General features: G+C 44.5%; 1 protein-coding gene across 9 annotated transcripts in view; it reads right to left on the bottom strand.

Moving 5' to 3' along the window:
• MBNL2 (muscleblind like splicing regulator 2) overlaps positions 1-21,105 on the bottom strand; it is a 158,501-nt gene that overhangs the window by 54,020 nt on the left and 83,376 nt on the right. The gene's annotated exons all lie outside the window — the stretch shown is intronic.

The following is a 21,105-nucleotide window of genomic DNA, read 5'->3' as shown; positions in this document are numbered from 1 at the left end:
TCAAAAGGAAGCTTTGAACTTGCTAAACGTTGGTTTGTGCTGGAGTGATGACAAAATGTGAATAATTATGCGCCACATTTGTGCAGCAGGGAAAGTAATCAGAAGGTCTTGAAATGTGTGCTCCAGGGTGGCTGAAGACACCCCTAAATCAAATGATTGAAGAAGAGGCGGTGGTAGAATAGGAGCGGACATTTCTTAGTAACTGATGCACAGGTGAAATTTCCAGGCATGAACTCAGATAATCACCTGCAACGGAGCAGTTTGCTATAATACATGAAAGCTGCAGCCCATGTCCCTGCCCCACTCCCGTGACAGTTGTATAAAATTAAATGTCACCATATGAGGTAGTGAAGAGTGTTTACAGCTAAAGTAACATCGGGATGTTAAAGCTGGCAAAGTGAAAAAAAAAATTAACTAGGTGACAGGTGTGCCTAAAACCAGTCTTGAAGAGTAATCACAAATGGTAGTGTTCATACTGAATTCCCAAGTTTTCAAAACTACCAACTGAGAGAATCATGTTGATGTGTGAATTATGCAATTTCTGGAGAAAGAATAACGAACTGCGTTAACCAGTATGGGGGTTGTCATTCCCTAAAGAATTAGTCTTATTTGCAACCAAGAAAAGAGAATATGGGTTTGTTTACCAAATATAAAAGTAATTTTAAAAAGCAAGCTGGGTGGATCTGGGCAAACAAATTTGTTTATAGTCATCCTAATTCTAAACATCTGGAGTTCGCACGCTGCCCCCTGCTCATTTCAGCTGCACTTGTGGTGGCGCAGGCTCCCTCCCGAATGTCAGCCTCCTACGCTGCCGCGGAGAAGGGCAGACAGGGGTCCTGGGCTCAGCTTGGTGCTCTGCACTCATCAACCCGCGTTAGCAGCATGAGAGGCTGTGCCGCCCTCTGTAGGGAGGACGCAGAGGTGGGCACCGGGGACCCCAGAAGGAATGGGTCACGTTTCTGCTAAAGTTATTCTGTAACAATGGGCAAGGTCAGCATGTCTCCTTAGGCTCAAGTTCATATTGTCGATGTTTCATTCAGCATCCTAAGGGAGGAAACAGACATCTTGGGTCAAGTACTAGAAGGTCCACTGTTAAAATACTGGCAAACTGGACCCACAATTTAAAATAATCCACTTTGTTGTACACCTGAAACTAACACAACATTGTTAATCAACTGTACTCCAATACGAAATAAAAAGTTAAAAAAAAAATAATCCAAGTCAAAGCAGTCTAGGAATCTCTTTCTCTCTCCATCTACTTCTGTCTGCAGATTTTTAAGGTAAAGTTTTAATCCTAACTTTACTTTGCTCATTGTTTTGTGATGTCCTAGGTTCCCTCCAGCCCTACCAACCTGCTTCAGGCATGCCTTATTTTACTTCTCTTTCTGTCCTCCCTTGACAGTTGCCCAAGTCTCTGGATTTTCTAAAATAAAATCTCCGAGAAAGCATTCGGATTGGGCTAGCTCCTAGAGCACAGGAATGTGACCAGTCTCTGGGTTGGCTGCCTTATGTCAGGTGTCCAAATACATTCTTATCATCTATTGTGGGAGGTGGTCATGGCACGTAGTTACTGCCCATCATCAGGGGTGGAGGAGAATTGAACAGAGTGACATTTCTTGTATAGAGGATAAGTCTCCCCAGGCTTCTCTCTGACAAACTCAGTTCAAACTCTCTTCAAACACAGTTAGTTCACTTGGAAGATGACACCCAGAGAGGCTCACGTATACAGGGTACACGTATGGGCCTATGTGCACAAATGTACAAAGGGCCTCATGTGGGGATTTGGGAAAGCAGAGTTCCATAGAATGGAGTTGGAGTTTGTGAAACATCCACACTTCTACCAGTTTGGCTATTATATTTTGCTCGTCCATATAATTGTCAATTTGATCATTAGTCTTCTAATGTAATGCTTTGTAGCTTCAGGTAAAAATTTCGATTAACCTGGAAACATATGGTTTTTTTGTTAATGCTGTCATCTCTTTTTTTTTTTTTAAAGCAAGTTTCTTTTTTTAAAAAAATTATTTATTTATTTATTTATTTATTTATTTATGGCTGTGTTGGGTCTTCGTTTCTGTGCGAGGGCTTTCTCTAGTTGCGGCAAGCGGGGGCCACTGTTCATCGCGGTGCGCGGGCCTCTCACTGTCGCGGCCTCTCTTGTTGTGGAGCACAGGCTCCAGATGCGCAGGCTCAGTAGCTGTGGCTCACGGGCCTAGTCGCTCCGCGGCATGTGGGATCTTCCCAGACCAGGGATCGAACCCGTGTCCCCTGCATTGGCAGGCAGACTCTCAACCACTGCGCCACCAGGGAAGCCTAATGCTGTCATCTCTTGATACAACTGGGACTCTTCAGGAACTACATAAACTATTTTCAGCCAATGGAACATGATTTACAACATCGAATTAGTAATTTATTGATGGAACCTTCTTTTCCATGAGAATTAATACAATTTCCGACTGTTCTTACTTACACACTTGGAGTGAGGTATATTATTGATTACCCATGTACCAGACAACTTAATCATGGTTATCTCATCTTCTCCTTATAACAGCTGTAATGATCCCTATTTTACAAAACAGCAAATGTACTCAGAAAGCTCAAGAAACTTTTCAAAGGTTATATAATTGGTAAGTGGTAGGGCTGGATTTTAAATCTAGGTTTATCTGACTCAATTACATCACTGTACTAACCTATTTATTAGCAACAGTTAAAATCCAGGGAGGATAAAAATCTAGCATTCTCCTTCATAGAATAATAGGCTACTTAACACAATTTAAAACATAATAGAATATATATGAGGATTTGGGAGTGGAAAAAGATCATTTGCCTGGGTCTGTCTGTCGGAAGGGGGTCAGAGGAGTGGTTAGGCTTACAGGCTCTGGAGGCAGATGCCTGGGCACATAAGTTGGCTCTGCTTTTTCCTACCTTTGTAACTTCGAGCAAATTACTTGAATTTCTTGTATATTGGCGTTTTCGTCTATACAATGAAAATAATTATGGTGTTTTCCTCTAAAGGCTGTTGTAGCATTAGACGAGCTAATACAGGCACAAGGCGTAGAGAATGCTTGGCACGTGGTAGGCACTGGGGAAGCGTTGTCAGCATTACCAAAGCAAGAACAGGCATTTGTATGTCATCTTCTTTACGGTAAGTGCAGGATTACAGATTTAGTTATATTTTGATTGGCTTTTTGTTTCTTCTCTAGAGTAGCTTTTCATTTCAAAACATGATAAAAGCAATCAGCACTTAATTATACTTATTCAAATATCTTATATTTAAAATTATTTTCAAGTCTACAGGATATTTCTGCAAGTATCCATATTTGAGGAGAGAGCCCTGGAACATAGTTCGGTCTAGCATCAATATTTTGAGGGGTGTTGCAGCACAGATGTATGAGGCATACAAATTCAAAGCCTGGGAAACTCTAGGCAGCAGAATTTTAGGAAGGGATACTATAGGACTCTAAAATCCTAAAGGAAACGTTGCTGTCAAAATATAACTATTTGACACGGTAAACAATTGGTAAGGAAGTTTTTGTTAAGGCGTAAGATTTGTCAGGATACGTATCATCGTACAAATACTGTTGATTATCAAAGCAAGTTGTCATAACCCGATGGGAGAGGGCAGTGAGCAGACATGTAAAGCATCTTTGTATATCATTGTGAAACAAAACAGAAGTGTCAAAAATAGTGTCTCCCAATTTTAGTCCAAGAAATGAAGATGAAAATGTCTTGGGAAAGTCTTCCTGTGGCTGCTAGGATTGTTTTTTTTGTTTTATTTTAACTCTTCCTCCCTTGGTTAAACACTGTTTCCGAGAGATAAGAGAGGTAGGGTCGAGCCCCTGGAGAAGGGGACTGGCACAGCTTCTGTGGGATGGAGTGGGAGGGCACCATTCCAGAGTCTTTGTGAAGAATCTTCTAGAACTGGAAAATGGGAGCCCTGGAGGAGTCTAGGCAGATGGTCCCACACCAGGGTCTAATGTGGCGATTGCAGCCCTCAGGGGCTCCGCCCACCCTGGGTGGGATGCAGCAGGTTTAGAAACGACAGGTGGTCTGGATCACACTCACCATTGTTCTTGGTCTATTTCCAGGCTAGGGTCTCGTTCCTTCCTTCATTCCACAAATATTTATTGAGACCTTGCTGTGTGCCAGGCCTTGTGCTAAGTGCTAGTTAACTAAAGGTGAGTAAACACAAGATCTGCTGCCTCCCTGCCTGAAGCCTGCAATCAGGTGGTGAAGACGGATATTAGCCAAACAGTGACACAGATAAATGTATAATTATAAACTGTGGTCCCTATTCTGGAGGAAAAGGCTGAGAGAGAATGGTGGGAGAGGGTCAGAACTGAGACTGGTGGCAAAGGAGGGCTCTGAAGAAATGACATATTTAAACTGAGACCTGAAGGATGAGAAGGAACTTGGCAAGGGAGTGAGTGAGGGCTAAAGTGTGTGTGTGTGTGTGTGTGTGTGTGTGTGTGTGTATTTGTGTGTTGAGGGGGAGAATACAAAATGAGGACAAAAGGAAGAGGACGTGCTAGGAGAATGTACCATCTGGGGGCCTTCTTGAAGTTTCTCAAAGCTGGAATACAGAAGGGGGTGTGGGTTGCAGTGGGGGGATGATAAGAGATAAAACGGGAAGAAGTAGACTAGAACCAGATAACAAAGAACTTTGGGAGTCAAGTTAAGGGCTATGAACTTCATTGCCACTGAAAGTTTTGAAGCAGGAGAAGAGCAAGATCAGATTTATGTTTTACGCTACGTATAAAATCTTACCCTGATTATTAGATTTTGTATCTCTAATGTTGTTATGGTTTGCATTGTTTGGAATCCACTTATTTAAAAACAGTAACAGAATTCTGACGTAGTTTCCATAGGATTTGTGCACTTCATTCTGCTTCCCAAAATAATCTCTACTCCAGGAAAATTTAGTTTAGGGAGGATGGTTAGAAGCAAGTAAGAATTTCAAGCTGAATTAAGTGTATTAATATAAGCGACCATGAAAGATTCTAATGCAGAATACCCATGTTGATTCTTAACGGGATGAGGAAAGATGCTGAATAACTGTAATATGTACTTGTCAGAACAACAGATCGGAGCTATGGGAATTACATGGTCATTACATTGTACGACGTGGGAGAGAATAAATGCAGCTTTGGCTAAGAAAAGATTTCAGAATCAGGTTGGTGTGAGAAAGGAAAAGCATAATTGGAAAATGAGGTTTTCCAATTGCTTATTTTAAAACCAGGAATTTTTAGAATCTTTTCCTAGTATGCTCCTAATTGAAAAAGTCAATTAAAATATGGAAGCAAAAAAGAAAACAGATTAATTAGGAGATTATTAAAGGGATTAACAATAGGAATTTAGCCCATAGGAATAGCTAACAGACAACTATATCCCATTAATTTTCCATGGGAAAAGCAATGGACTTTATATGATCTGCAATTCAAACTGACAATAGACCCCCGCTGTACGACTTGGGGATAATTTAAATTGTTTCTTAGTGTGGGCCACGCCATTGATCAGCAGACTCTACAAAGGCCCTTTTGGGAGATAATTCCAGTTGAGGCCCAGGGTCACAGCCTGATCCACTGAATTCCTCCTCTTCCCCTTGGGTCTTGGCTACTCACTGCTTTCAGCATGTGATGGTGTTTTCAGGGGAGCAGGCCTGGCTGTGGAACGGAGAATCTGACTCTAAGATTGGGGGCAAATGGTATGCGTTCCCAAAGTGGCCTGCTGGGATGCTCTGAGTCCAGGAGCCTGCTTGGGAGGTCCATGGAAGCCACTGAAGAACCTCTCAGATTCCCTCGTGTTCCACATGCGTGAAACCAACTTAGCGAAATCCTGATGTCCTGGAGTCATTCCTGAAGCCCGTTCTGTCTTGGAACCTTCCCTGGAGAAGCAGTTGAAACCAGTGGTAAAGGGAACAGTCTCTGGAACTGGACTACTTGGGCTCAAAATCCAGCTCTGCTGTTCTTGCCATGGGACCTTGTGGCCTCCAGTTGCCACATCTGTAAAATGGGGATAACAATAGTTCCCCCCTCATAGATTTTGGTAAGGATTAAGATTTAATGCTTATACAGTGTTTGAACAGTTCCTGGCACATAGTAAGCCCTCTATAAGTTTTTATTATTATCCCCCTCCTCCTCCTCCTCCTCATTATTACTATTACCAACACCCTCTCCACAGAGTAGATAAAAATACATGGTATTAAAAACAACCTTCCTGGGACTTCCCTGGTGGCGCAGTGGTTAAGAATCCACCTGGCAATGCAGGGGACACGGGTTCGATCCCTGTTCCGGGAAGATCCCATGTGCCGCAGAGGAGCTAAGCCCGTGTACCACAACTACTGAGCCTGCACTCTAGAGCCTGTGCGCTGCAACTACTGAGCCCACGTGCTGCAACTACTGAAGCCCGCGCGCCTAGAGCCCACGCTCCACAACAAGATAAGCCACCGCAATGAGAAGCCCGCGCACTGCAACAAAGAGTAGCCCCCGCTCACCACAGCTAGAGGAAGCCCGTGCACAGCAACGAAAACCCAATGCAGCCAGAAACCAAGCAAATAAATAAATAAATAAAATAAAAATAAAAACAACCTTCCTGATAACTAGTTCAGTTTCTGTATCACAGTGCTTCTCTCTGGCCTGTCTACCAAGCTCGTTAACACTATTCTTGTTCTCACAATCAGCACCAGCCTTGGCCATTTCTCTCTTCAGAAGAACCTCAGATCTGTTTTTCTTTGATATCTGTTCTGCTGAAACTTGCCAGGCCTGATTAACATGGCATGACTAATCTAGATTTTAAAGAAGCTATGCATTATAGTGGGAAAATCCTGGAATTCTGGCTGTGGCTTCATCCCTAAATGGTTAGATTAACTTCTGCAGATAATGTATAATATTCTGTGCCTCAATTTTCTTATCTGTCAAATGGGGGTGATCATGTTGCCATCTCTCAACTCCTTCCGATGTTTGTGAGAGCTCGAGAGACAGCCACAGTTGCTCTGAAAAAATCATAATTTGCTATACATTGTCAATTCTACATCTATTTATTTCCCCCTTGAATGTTCCTAATCTAGTAAAAGGAGAAAGCCACATAAACCAACAGTTACAGTGAAGGGTGACACCGGGGAGGTAGGTTGGCAACAGTCCCAATATGTTATGAGAATTGTGGGCAGTCTATGTGACAGACGGGGCATGAAGTGCATCAGCAGACGTGGCAAATTAAGTCAAAATTGATTAAATCTAGGAGGATTTATTAAGTACCTACAGTGGAAAATTCAGTCAAATAGACCACTGCTTTGGTCCCTGTGACATGTAAAGTGTTTAGCAGACGTTTTCTAAGTGACTAAACTGGCTGGGGGGATCAGATGCTCGCAGCCTCAGTTTCCCTAGTTTCAAAATCTCTCAAGGTTTTTGAAAGTGGGAAAAAAAACCCAGAGGCCTTGGTTTGAGCAGGTGAGGTCCAGCCCTCTTCCCCAAGGCTGGCGTTTTTCCCTTCCTTACAGGGAGCTGCGAATGCTTCTGAGTCTGCCCTCTCTAGGTTTGCATTTAGGGCAGCCTGTTATCCCCGGAGAGGCCGAAAGACCTTGGGGCCATCACCAGTGCTCTAGGAGCAGATTGGTGACCATTATAGTCATGCCAATGTAACTGCCCTATTCCTTCAAGCACTATTGTGCGGTTAAGACCTAATTTGTGACCGTTTAAACGGATGAAACATAAAAATTAATAAATGGGGAGGAGAGGCAAAGAGGGTGAATTGCTTGTAGTTTGCCATTTCAAAGCATGTTTCAATTTTTTTAAATGGATTTGGCTGCCTGAGAAGTTTAATTAATCAATCAATTAATTTATTAACATGAAGACTCAAGTTTATATTTTTATATACGCTTCAAAATGTACTGAGCATGTCTCCTTCCCTTGATTCTCCAATTATGTGAAGAATTCTTCTTCACTGTTTTCCTCTTCAACTTCTTTTCTCTGTCCTTGAGCCTGGGCAGTTTAAGTGTCTCAGACTACTGTGTCTTATGATTGGAAAGAGCTGTTTGTCAGTTTGATTGAGGAGCCAAGCCCTATCTTTACTGGTAAGGATCATCCATCTTGTTAACTTTATATGTTAACTGAAAATGTGCCAGTTAAGAGAAATCAGTGAGACCAGAAATAGTCCCTCCATTTTCCAGAGGTTTAAGGAAACTGATTTCCAAGCATCAGATGCTTCATTTGAAAATTATTTTATTTAGCTAAAAGATTAATATCTTCTGAGTCACAGAGGAACACTGGGTAGTGTGGGTGGTGGTAATGTACCGACATAACACAAAACCGGTCTAGCTGCTGCCTGACTTCATAGTGTCTAGTTTCCTGACATCACATTCATCCGTGTATGCATGGCTGTGGCCATGGGTGAAACAGAAGCTCTGTGCAATATTAATCTCACAGCATTAGTATGTTTCCTGTGTGGGGAGGGCAGGCCTTTCTGGTCTATGTCTTATACTTCTCAGTACAGGGACCCTCACACGGTGGGCACTCAGTGCACGTTATCAAATGACTGTCCTCCTTTCTCTCCTCCAGCAAATCACGTGCCAAGCCCTGTGATATTAAATGGGCAGTCAAAACACAGAGCGAGCAATGCCACAATACGGGGGAAATCAAGGCGCTTTGTGAACACATTGTAGGGAACTCTGACTAGCTTAGGGGCCAGGGATGACTCTAGTGGAAGGCACATATCACGTTCGGACTAAGATCTTTATCGGATTATCTAGTTGGGTGTATGCGGAGGGAGGTGGGTAGGGAGTAAGGGTTGGCGATTTGGAAAATTAAAACGAGCCAGACTAATTCACGACCCCTCTGGGGGGGCGGTCAAGTTCCCGAAGCCTTATAAAGGCCTTCACACGGCACCTGAAACAAAGCAAATGCTTAGGAAATATTGGCTACTGTTTTTTTTATCATCAGCTGATCAGTATGATTAGAAACTGGTCATTTTCCAAATAAGTGAAATCTAGCCAAAGACACAAACTTTATTTTACACTTTCTGTTATTGTACGGTCTCTTTCAGTCTGATTTGAAAACCACGTGGTCAATCACCTACCCCCCCCCCCCCACAGGGAACTTCCTGGAATTTGGACACTGGCAGACAGTCAGCCTTAAAGGCTGACATTTAGTGGGTATAAATACCTCGGTTCCACTTAGAAAATAGCCATAGTCCCAAGCCTGTGGAATGTCAGGTGTTTTCCCCACTTCTCTGGTCACTCTAGCCCCTTCCCCCAGATCCTACCAACTCTCCCTCCTGGATCCCAGGGATCAAAGAGTTAAATCTGACACAGCAAGAGGGGGCCTCCCTGACCCAGCTCTGGGGCATTCTGATTGGTCACTGCCCTGGGAGGTATTTATATTAAAATATTTTGCATATCGTACCTCATTATAAATATACTTGTGACAAGGCCACAGTGCCCTGGTTGTTGGTGTCAAGCTGGGTAAGGCTTCCAGGAGGAGGTGGGAGGAGGGGTGGGTGAGGTATGGATGGGGCATTGGGAAGGGATGGGCAGGAAGGGGAGGAAGATGGGGAAAAAGACCAGGAAAACAGGGCCAATCAGGTGAAGAAGCGCTGGAAGGAGATGGAAGGGTAGAGTGTCCTTTTCAGGGTGCATTCAGTTTTAGTAACACTGGAAAGCACATTCCTCTTGGGCTGGTGTGTATTACTCGCTGCCTTGAGACTGACCTGCAAACTGAGCAGCTGCCGGAGGAAGCTGCACTTGATTCAGGAAACACAGCCTGGGGAGGCACGGGCGGGCGTGGCCCCTGCGTCACTGCAGGGCCAGTTCTGCACCGCTTACGGGAGGGTCAGCTGAGCCGCATTACGGAGCAGAGGTGAGGGCTTTAGTGTCTGTCTCCTGAGGGCAGGAGCTGTGGGCCTCCATTCCTTTATTCATTCAGCAAACATTGTGGAACATCTGCTCGAGGCCAGAAACTGGGGTGGAATTGCACACAGGGTACTGAGATGTGATCTTACCCTCAATAAAAATAGCAAAGACTTATATAATAGCGCACATATCATGTACCAGGAGTTTCTGAGTGCTTTTGGTACATCACACTCTAATCTTCAGTGCAAGTGCTTAACAGAGGAACTGTTAATATTCTCATTTTATGGGATAAAAGGGAGGCACAGAGAGGGGAAGTGACTTCCCAGAGTCACACAAGTAGTCAGGGGCAGAGCTGGCCATCCGACCCAGGCCAGATGGCAGCCTGTGCTGTTGGCCCTCTGAAGAGCCATTTTTAAGAAACTGAAAATCCAATGCAACGTTCCTATTGCACCTTAAAAAGCATTCTTCACACATAATATCTTATTACAGCTTCACAACATTCTTGTAATATATTACTCCAATTTAAAGGTAAGGAAAATGAAGCTCCGAGAGATCTGAAGATACTTTCCAAGGCCAAGTTGCCAAAGTCAACCAGGCTGAATTCTGGGCCTCCATTACTAAAAAATGTGCCCTCCCTTGCCCCTTGCTGTCAGTGGGGGGAAGCTGCAGGGTGACATACAAAAGATTTGTTCAGAGCAGAGTGGACCCCTTGCATACTAATGAATATTAGGGAGGTGACATGGGATGATCGTGTTGTGGGTTGAATTGTGTCTTCCTGGAGAGACGTGTTGATGTCTTAAGCCCCAGTTCCTTGGAATGTGACCTTATTTGGAGATAGGGTCTTTTACAGAGGTAATTAGGTTAAGATAAGGTCATCTAGGTGGGCTTTAATCCAACATGACTGGTGTCCTCATAAAAAGGGAAAATTTAGACACAGGGACAGACAATGTGAAGAGACACAGGAAAAAGATGGCTATCTCTAAGCCAAGGAACGTCTGCGGCTGCCAGAAGCTGGGAGAGAGGCCTGGAACAGTTCCTTCCCTAGACCTTTAGAGGAAGTATGGCCCTGCTGACACCTTGGTTTCAGACTTTGAGCTTCCAAAACTGTGAGAGAATAAACTTCTGTTGTTCTAAGCCACCTGGTTTGTGGTACTCGTTACAGCAGCCTTGGAAACAAGTACAATCACTTATAAGAAATGCTAGATGATGTATTTTTTTTCATGAGATTGGAGGCTACAACCAGCAAAGCGCTACGCTATCTTCTGACACAAAGATTTGGTTCTGCGAATGGGTATTCTAATTTTTTTCGCGAACTCAAGTAACAAGATCCCCTTGTCTTATCAAAAACAAACTACAACAACTCCCAAATCCTTAACAAGTACAACGATTTTCTGCAAATGAAATTTTGTCAGCTTAAACACTATTAGATTTTTCACATGGTAGATTTAATAGGAGAGATTTATTTTAGTAAAAGACAAAATGTTTCACTAAAGAACTTATGAGTAATGCATAAAGGCCTACTGAGTCTCTGAAGATCCCATTTTCAAAGAGAAATGTTGGGATAATTTTTATGTCCTGATTACAGAGAAAGACTCGATGAAGATTGTCCTTGATAGTAAATTTGTATGGAGGAGGCAGATGGGGGAAGGGGGAGGAATCACTCAGTCAAGCAGGAGGGAAGTCAAAGAAAGTATGTAAATTTGGCCAGCATTTTGAAGTTGCTTTTAAAAAAGGTTGATATGCGTTTCTGGGAAGTGAGGCCACCTTCACAGGTACTTGGACACACCAAGCGACGATGTTAGAGGACGGGGTGCAAGGACGAAGCCTGCCGAGTCCAGCCCAGGTCTGCCCTACTCCCACCCTTCTGACCGCCTCACCCATTCATTCTCTCCCAGGCTCCCAGGACAAATCCTAAACTGAGGCTGGCTGTTTGCCCCTGGCTGATACCGAGTCAGGCCCCCTGTTTTGATGGCTAGACGACTGCTCTGTGCTACGTCCCAACTTTCTGCTTTCCTCTTCACCTTGTCTGCCTAGTGGGTGTCCCAGTGGGTACCACAGGGTTTCTCTCTTCACTTCCAAGTTCAAGGGCTGAGAAACTGCCTCACTCCAGGCTCCCTCCTCGGGTCAGAGCTCTGCTTGGCCTCTGCATCCAGAAAACCCTGCCCACAGGCTGGGCCCTGTGACCCACTGGGGGACAGCTGCTACCCACCTGCAGACCCACCAAGGACCATCTACCTGGATTTGTCCTCACTGTCACCCACCCTCAGCTGACACTCTGCTTATTTTTCTCAGACTTCCTGCTGCTGAATATTTCTCCGGGATGCACCTAGGAGGGTGGACACACAGTCATCAGCTCAGTCAGCATCTCTTTGGTCCAGGGGGCAGAACTAGCTCCAGACTCTGGAGCCCCTCTGGTCAGATTCAGCCAAACACTGAGATATGACATTATTCCCTTTCGCTCTTAGGACTGTGTGTGGAAGAAGTGTTGTCCCTCAGCAAACCCCCATGTTCCCCGTTAGTGGCTGCATGTTGGATACTTAAGCTCCTCGTAGTCTAGCAACTGCTGGTCACATTTATTTGTAAACGGAATCAATCCCTTATTAGAGAGTCCAGTGGTTTTTTTTGTTGTTGTTGTTTTTTAAGAGAATTACATATATGGTAATAATACTTGGTAACATTGATTGAGTACAAATAAATACTGATATTATTATTATTATTGACTACTTATTATTAAATACATACTAGGCACTGTGCTAAGTGTTTCACCTGCATTGTCTCAGGCAAACCTATCAGAAGGGGAGGTGCTATTAATATCTCCATCTGATACATGAGAGAACCGAGACCTGGCTAGAGTACCCACCTTGTCCCAGGTCATACAAGGAGCAAAAGGCAGAACCAGAATTTCCACAGGGTTACTCCTGAGCCGCTGCTCTTGGTCCCCGTGCTTCTTTCACATGTTCATATACTTATACAAGTGACATTTACTGAATGCTTATGATGTGCCAAGTATGGTGCTAAGAGCTTTACAGGAATGACCTTGTTAGTGTTCATTGTAAGCCTCTAGGGTAACTCTTATTTTAATCCCTATTTTGCAAAAGTGGAAACCAAGGCTCAGAGAGGTTAAGTAACCTTCCCAAGGCCACACAGCAAGTAAGGGGAAGATCCAAGATTTGAACTGATCCAACCTGGCTCAGCCAAAACTGCCATGCTCTGAGAATATAAATTATTAATTCCAACGATATGCCTGGTACTGTGCTAGGCCCAAGTGGATACAAAGATGAAAGATAAATTGTTCCTAACTTTAAGAAACTCTAGATACATAGATCTACAATGCATATACACATGAATGGAAGACAGGGAAGAAACCATAGTAACGAGTAATATTTGAGTTTAATATTAGCTGAAAGGATCCATGTAGTGTTTCATAAATCAGGCATTCTTACAAATCCAATTAAAGTGAGTGAGTACATTTAAATAAATATGGTTGAATTTTAACACATCGAACTAATAATTGAGGGGAACGACCAAAGTAGACCCCTGCCAGCACATCTGCAGGTCTTAGGGCAGAAGGAGGCGCCACTAACAGCCCTAGCGACTACCCTGTTTGGGGAGAGCACAAGCTTTCAGAATCTGCAAGTGAGGCACCTGAATGTCAGGGAGATAAATGGATTATGCGTATATCAAACCATAGTTCAAGACTAATGCGTGTACGTTTTAGGCACACGTCTGTGCTTTGCTTATTGAAAAGGCCTAAAGCCCCGGATGAGGGCAGTTCCCCAGGAATAGTCGGTGGACGTTGGGGCACTCTGCACCTCCCTGGATGGCCCCAGCGTGGAACGTCTGCCTGGCCTGGCATGGCAGAGTTGAGCAGGGCAGGGCTGACACTTTGTGGGATCCGCGGGGAGTGCATGCAGTTTTGAGCTGTTTTTCTAGGACTGGTATTTTGTTCATTTCTATCTACTCAGTTTCACCTGGTCACTTCTGTGATCCTAAGGACAGGGGAGCAGGGCGAAGCACGCAGCCCAGGGACTCTCACAGGGCCAGCCGGCACTGAACCTGTGGCTGGTGCCTCATCTCTTCACAAAGCCCCGCGTCTCCCATGTGGAGTCACCTGGCCCTGGATACACATCCACTCCATCTCCTGCATTGTCCCTCCCTTTCCATCCCCCTGCCTCCGTCAGGCCAGTGAAGGGTCGGATGTGTGGCCCGACGCTGACGCGAGACCACTCACCCACCTCCCTTCCTGCAGCGCCCTGCCCTTCGCTCACTTGGCAAACGCTGGCCTACTGTGTGCCAGGAGATGCTCTAGGAACAGAGGCTGTATCAGTAACACAACTCACAGATACCCTGTCCTCATGGAGCTCAGCTTCTACTTAGGGCAGACAGGCAATGAGCAGTACCTAGCATAAAAATGAGGAAGTCGCAGGGTTGAATGTGTCAAGTTCTATGGGGGAAGAAAGGGCGAGATAAGTAGGATGAGGAGGACTGGGGGGCTGGATTGCTCTGTTAAATCCAGTAGGCAGGGTCAGCCTTCCTGAGAAGGTGGTTTTGGAGCAAAGACTCGGAGGAGGTGGACAGTTGAGCCTGGCCTGACCGAAGCAGCTCATTTCAGGTGCAGAGAACAACCAGTGCAAACGCCCCAAGAAGGAAGTGTGCCTGGAGCGTCTGCAGCTAATGCTCCCGGAGGGGTACCAGGAGGCCAGAGGCCCTGGGCACCCAGAGGCAGGGCAGAGTTGAAGAGGAGGTCAGAGATGCAACAGGGTCATGCTGGGCCCTGTAGGCCACTTTAAGACCTTTGTTTACTTTGAAGGAAATGGGGGTTTTGAGCAGAGGAGTGACATGATCTGACTGCTATTTTAGAAGGGTTGCCCCGGCTGCTGTGTTGAGGATAGACAGTGGGGGCCAGAGGCACAGTGAGGCCAGTTACGCTGCACAGTCGTCCGGGAGAAGAACTATGATGGTTTAGACCAGGCTGGTGGCAAAGGAGGTGGTGAGAAGTGGTGGTTTCTGGTGATATTTTGACAGTAGATCCAACAGGATTTCCTGCCATGCTGGATATAGAGTGTGAAAGAGATCAGGGTAGGGTTTTGGGATGACCTACCGGAAAGGTGGAATTGATGTCATCTGAGATGCAGAAAGGCATGGATCAAGTCAGTATTGGGGAAATCGCAGGAGCTGTGTTTTTGGACGTACTGAGTTTGAGATGCTTATAGCATATCGAAGTAGGCATGTCAAGGAGGCAACTGGATATAGGAATCTCAAGTTCAAGAGAGAGGTGTGGGGTGGAGATGTACATTTGGAAGGCCTGGGCATCTGAAAGGTATTGGCAGCCATGAACACACCTCCTCAGTTATGGCCCCAGGTGCATCAGTCTCCCTCTGAGAACCTCAGGGAACACCATTCCTTCCTGACTCACGTCCAGATGTCCTTATCTGTGAGCAAGGCCTCCCATGTTGTCAGAGAACGAGCTTCCTTTCCAGTCTCCCCCCTGCTGCTCTGCTTTCTTGCAGCCTAGAGCCACATCCAGTTGGAGCTGGGACACCCGAATCCCCATGCCTCCCTTGGCTCCTCTGTGACTTTGCTGAAGCCGTGTCCACTCCTCTCTTTTCTTTCCTTTTTCAAATTGCTCAAATTCCACTTCCCCTCCAAGGCCCAGTTTAACTGACCTTCCTCCATGTGAATCATTCTCCAGCCTGTTTACTTTTGTGCGGTTTTGCCTGCCCTGGGCTGTTTTAGCAGCCTGCACTGCTCGGCGGTACATCACACCTGATGCCTGTTCCTATCATCAGGATTCTCGGGACCCAATCTCAGGTCTTACTGTAAGTTTCTCCTGAGCAGAAGTGCTCTCATTTGCCTCAGAATAGCCAAAATGTAGAGCACAGTGCCTGGCAGAGGCAGAGCTTGTACGCCAACAACATTTGCTTAACAAATGAACCTTGGGGAGACATGGATTTTGCAAGACAAGACCCTTGTATACCTTGCGGGATGAGATCTAGGGGACAAGCAAGTATAACTTGAAGATGATTTTCACTGATTTAGAGGCTACTTTGTCCCACTTAAGGATTCTTAAATAGTACAAATACATACTGGAATCTAGTAAAAGCGTATAGAGTAGGCTTTTTTTTTTTTCCACAGGGACAAAAATACTATTGCAAGTTAGTTTTAAAATGACTGAATGTGTTTCCTAAAATGAAAATACCAACAAGTATGTGAATTCTTACTTTTACCAATAACACAAACAACTACAAATTAATAGAAATGATTTACATATATAAAAATGTCACAAAGGTTTGCTATATGTCAGACATTTTACATACATTGACCCTGATTCTCACCACAACCCTGGAATTTTGTATCCTTATCTTCCTGTTACATATTGAGTGAATTGAGAGAAGTTACTCACCTACGTTACATAGCTTGTCGGTGGTCACAGAGCTAGTAGGTGGTAGAGTCAGGATTCTAACTTAACTGTCTTGAAAGCCAAGGGCAAAATTCCTTGCGTCCTGTCATCTGACCTCCTCCCCTCCACCTAGAAGCCCTCAGACCTACAGTTTCTGACCTCAGTGTCCAAGCTGCTGATTGTCTTAGTAGAGGAAAAATATCATGGCATGATGCTTCCAATAATCACGTTCTTAGACAGAATTCACTACCATTTCCAGACATTCATTCACTCAATGCATATTTCATGAGCACCTCCCTCCTCTGTGTCAGCCACTGTTCTCAGCAAGGGAGAGAGAATAATGAGAAAAACAGGCAGAAGTTCCTACCCTCAATGGAGCTTACATTTAATGAGGGAAGACAGACACTAAACAAGATCAATAAGTAAAATCTATAGTGAGTATGATGGGGGTAAGGGCTATGCAGAAAAAGGAACCTAAGTGAGATAGGAAGTGTGTGGCTGGGGGACTTGGTGGTTTCTGTTAGCGTGACTGCGGGAGGTCTCAGTGAGAAGCTGCCAGTTGAGACCTGGCAGAAGCAGGGGAACAAGCCTGGTAAATTCTGGTAAGAGGAGACAGGAAGTTCAATGGTCCGGAGGCAGGAGTGCGCCTAGAGTATTCTAGAATAGCAAGCAGAGCAGTGTGGCTGGAGCAGAGTTTGTAAGAGCAGTAACTGAGATGGGAGAGGTGAGGAGGGTGAAGTGACCAGAGCCTGGTGACCAGGCTCCTCAGGAGGACTTTGGCTTTTACTCTGATTGAGGTGCAAAATCCATGGTGGGTTAATGCACTGGGCGATATTACCAGAGGTTTCCACGTTCTTCACATATTTTTAGAATGTATTAGCAGCTTTAATAAATTATGAGAAAGTGCATTATGTCAGCCTTCCCATCACTAAATATTGCTGATCTCACGCAGAGCTCCATATAGCACTGCCCCTGTGACCGGGAGCAAGGCACGGAGAGCACAGAAGGCTTCAATACAAGAGGCCCAGATACGGGGCGGGTGGAGGGGGGGACCTATCTCCAGCCCCCAGACCTTTCCCACTCTCTTCCTTGAAAGGAAATGGGTGGCGATCCCCGCAGCCTCCATCTCAGTCTTAACAGCCAAACTGCTGGGAACGGATCAGGCCGTCTTCACTCCCAGCTCTTGGAGCTGAGCTGCGGGGATAAAGCCATCCATCAGCAGCCTGCAGATGCACCTCTAAGAAGAACAGTGAGGGGAGGAAGGTCTTTATGACGGAGCCTGGAACACTCCTGGTCAAACTGCTGCCAGCCCATTTTACACCTGACAATATAAAGTAATCCTCAAATCTTACTTCCCCAGTTTCACCCTACAGTTCAATACGACTTTTTATTTTTACTTTGAGGAGTATCTCACAAAGAGAATATTGGCTGATGAGAACATGCGTTTCTCCTGCTCTGCCCTCTGTGAAGGCGCTGGGCCTAACAACGCATGGTGAGAGGGCAGGAGGGCGGCTAGATGAGTGAAAAAGAAGGAAAGCAGAGAAAACCACTGAAAATTTGCCTCAGAATAATCAAATTGACAGCTCAGTTTCTAGTTTCAGGATTTAAAGTGAACACATTGGACCTTCCTTTAGCCTGGAAAATGTTAGGATGCTAAGAGCCATTGGACCTTTAAAACTTAGAAGGCACCGCTGGGAGCCTCCATTTTCAAGTTCATCGTCCTGAGGTATTGGGGAATTTACTTCTTTTTGGCATATATACATGCAATTCCTTCTAAGAATTTTCTGGAACTACCTTTACTCTGAAATTATCAGCGCTTCCCTGTATAGAGCATTGCTGCGCCAGTGGAGGGGAGTTTTTGCCAGGGGAACACGGATGCGTGTGCCACCAAACATTGCTTGTAGACCGTGTAAATGTATGTATTACAGTCTCCAAGGTTATAAAATGCTGTTGTCGCCAATAAAATACAGATTGAAACACACAACAGTTAATTGAATTCACAGTAACTTTAAAAATTTTTTTAATTAATTAATTTATTTTTAAACTTTTTTTGTTTTTTTTTTTTTTTACTTTTGGACCACACCCTGCGGAATGTGGGATCTTAGTTCCCGGACCAGGGATCGAACCACTTCCCCCTGCATTGGAAGCGCGGCATCTTAACCACTGGACCGCTAGGCAGGTCCCCTAAACTTTTTATTTTATACTGGAGTATAGTTGATTAACAGTGTTGTATTAGTTTCAGCTGTGCAGCAAAGTGATTCAATTATACATATATATGTATCTATTCTTTTTCAAATTCTTTTCTGATTTAGGTTGTTACATAATATTGAGCAGAGTTCCCTGTGCTATCCCTGTGTTATCCATTTTAAATATACTGAAGTCCGCGCACCTAGAGCCCGTGCTCCGCAACAAGAGAAGCCACCACAATGAGAAGCCCGCGCAACGCAACGAAGAGTAGCCCCTGCTCGCTGCAACTAAAGAAAGCCCGTGCACAGCAATGAAGACCCAAAGCAGCCAAAAAAAAAAAAAGCAAACCCATGAAATTAGGAAAAGAACCTAGAAAAGAGAGCTAAAGTGGGAGAAGTGCTGCAAGCACAAGAGAAACTTACCTCTTTTTTCTCACATGAGGGTGTTGGACTTCATCAGATGCTTTTTTTTTGCGTCAGTTGAAGTGATGCATTTTTTTTCCCCCTTCATTCTATTAATGTGGTTTCTTACATTGATTGTTTTTTCTGTATGGAAGGGCTTTGCCAAAGGCTGGACCATTCTGTGACACGGGCACCTATGCTTCTCTTCTATGAATCAATTTTTCAAGTTATTGCCTAGGATGGCCCATTTCTAGATTGTCCTCATGTGCCATAGGGATTTGAAAGTTAAAAACTTTTCAGTGTTTCAACTCAACACTAAGAGCTAGTTCTTGGTCATAATTAGTTGGTTCCATTCGAATTAGTACTGGGTAGAAGCTCTTATCCTCTCTTCAGAGAAGTAACAAGATCAAGATCGGCACAGAGAAGAATGATCTGTAACGACCGATGGGGCAGGTTATGCAGAAGGAGGACTGTCGGTGCCTGGCAGCTCACAGGAGCGGGCTTCACCAACATGTGCGGGCCTAGGAAGGCACGAGGGGCGGAGGACGGATGGATCCCAGCCCGTCACTACCCGCCTAATAGCATCTCAGCACCGGCTTAATTCCGCCAGCTTTGCAGGAACCTCAGAAGCAAACAAGGAGAGCTTCTGAGTGACCACCAACATGCACACGGTTAAAAAAGAGTCATTTCTAAGACACAAAAGCCATCTCAAGAAATTGATCAACAGCTTTTTCCAAGTAATGCAATCTCAGTTTGCTATTTTTGCATTTCTGAAAACTTTTCCTTTCCTTTGAACTAAAAAATAAAATCTCCTAAAGAATAGCTAGAAAGCAAAGCTTCAGTATGTGAGCTGGCTTGTTCTCTTAAATTTAATTATAAAACGTTATTAAAAATTTGGGGGCTTCCCTGGTGGCGCAGTGGTTGAGAATCTGCCTGCCAATGCAGGGGACACGGGTTCGAGCCCTGGTCTGGGAAGATCCCACATGCCACGGAGCAACTAGGCCCGTGAGCCACAACTACTGAGCCTGCGCGTCTGGAGCCTGTGCTCCGCAACTAGAGAGGCCGCGATAGTGAGAGGCCCGCGCACCGCGATGAAGAGTGGCCCCCACTCGCCACAACTAGAGAAAGCCCTCGCACAGAGACGAAGACCCAACACAGCCAAAAATAAATAAATAAATTAATTAATTAAAAAAAAAAATTTGGGAAGTATGGGGGAGGGGAATCACTCTTAAGAGCCCCATGCTCTCATAATTATTACTGTTTGAGGACTCCCTTTTGATGTTTTCCCTATTTTTATATAGTTAAAATCTTGCTGACCAGATCATTTCATCTCTCGATTATGTTCACTGAGCCTATCATTAGCGTGTTTGTTCCTCTCTGCTGATGGGGAGTTTCATTTACGATGCCTGCTTTATATTACCCTGAAAGGAGGTAGCACGATTAACTTAACTATTTCTCTCCTTTCGATCACAGTTTTGCGCTTCCATAAATACTTTTGTGACCAGCATTTTCACACGCACAGTCATCCTTCCTGCCCTGTTTTTCTTTCTTCAGATTAAGTGGAATTATTGGATTAAACAGGATGGATTTTTGCATGGCTTAATATATCTTGAATCAGCGTATTTTTAGGTGAAATCTTATCTGAGTGCTCAGCATATCTAGATGTTTTTCTCAAGAACTCATCATATTACACTGATTTTTATCAGACAATGAGCATATGTTTTTCTTTTTGCCTCAACTGCCAGGAAACTCAGAGCTAAAGTTCAAATCCAATAATGAGTTCATCTCAGGTGACCTGTAATGGTTTCTTTTGGATTGATATTCTACTTTGTTGTCCCTTTTAAAAACAGTGATGCTGAATTCTTAAAGTTCCCTCAGGTTCCTTTTAGAAACAGGGTGGTTATAAAGCTCACTCACGTACGCACGCAAACACACACACAAACGTGTCTTTATTGTTCCTTAACACAAAACTTCTTTATGTAATTAGCATCATAAAATCCAAATTCTTGGAACTGGAATCTGTGAGATGATCTAGTGCAATCCCCTCCTTTTACAGTAGAGACACTGGGCTAGAGAGAGAACATGATTGGTCTGGGATCACAGAACTCCCTGGAGCTAGAGCCAGGGTTAATGAGAACCCAGGCCTTTTCATGCCCAGTCTGAGCCCTGAGCAAAGCGCGAGGAACTGCCTATTGATTGGCTGTACCTTACACCTTGACACTCTTGCCAGGGGCTCAGTCATAAGCACCTCTCTCCATGACACTTTCCATCTCTCTCTC

Source organism: Balaenoptera borealis (assembly GCF_965194805.1).
Source record: "Balaenoptera borealis genome assembly, chromosome: 18".
Lineage (NCBI taxonomy): Eukaryota > Metazoa > Chordata > Mammalia > Artiodactyla > Balaenopteridae > Balaenoptera > Balaenoptera borealis.
The sequence above is the reverse complement of the archived record's forward strand: the minus strand, read 5'-3'. Positions and strand labels throughout refer to the sequence as shown.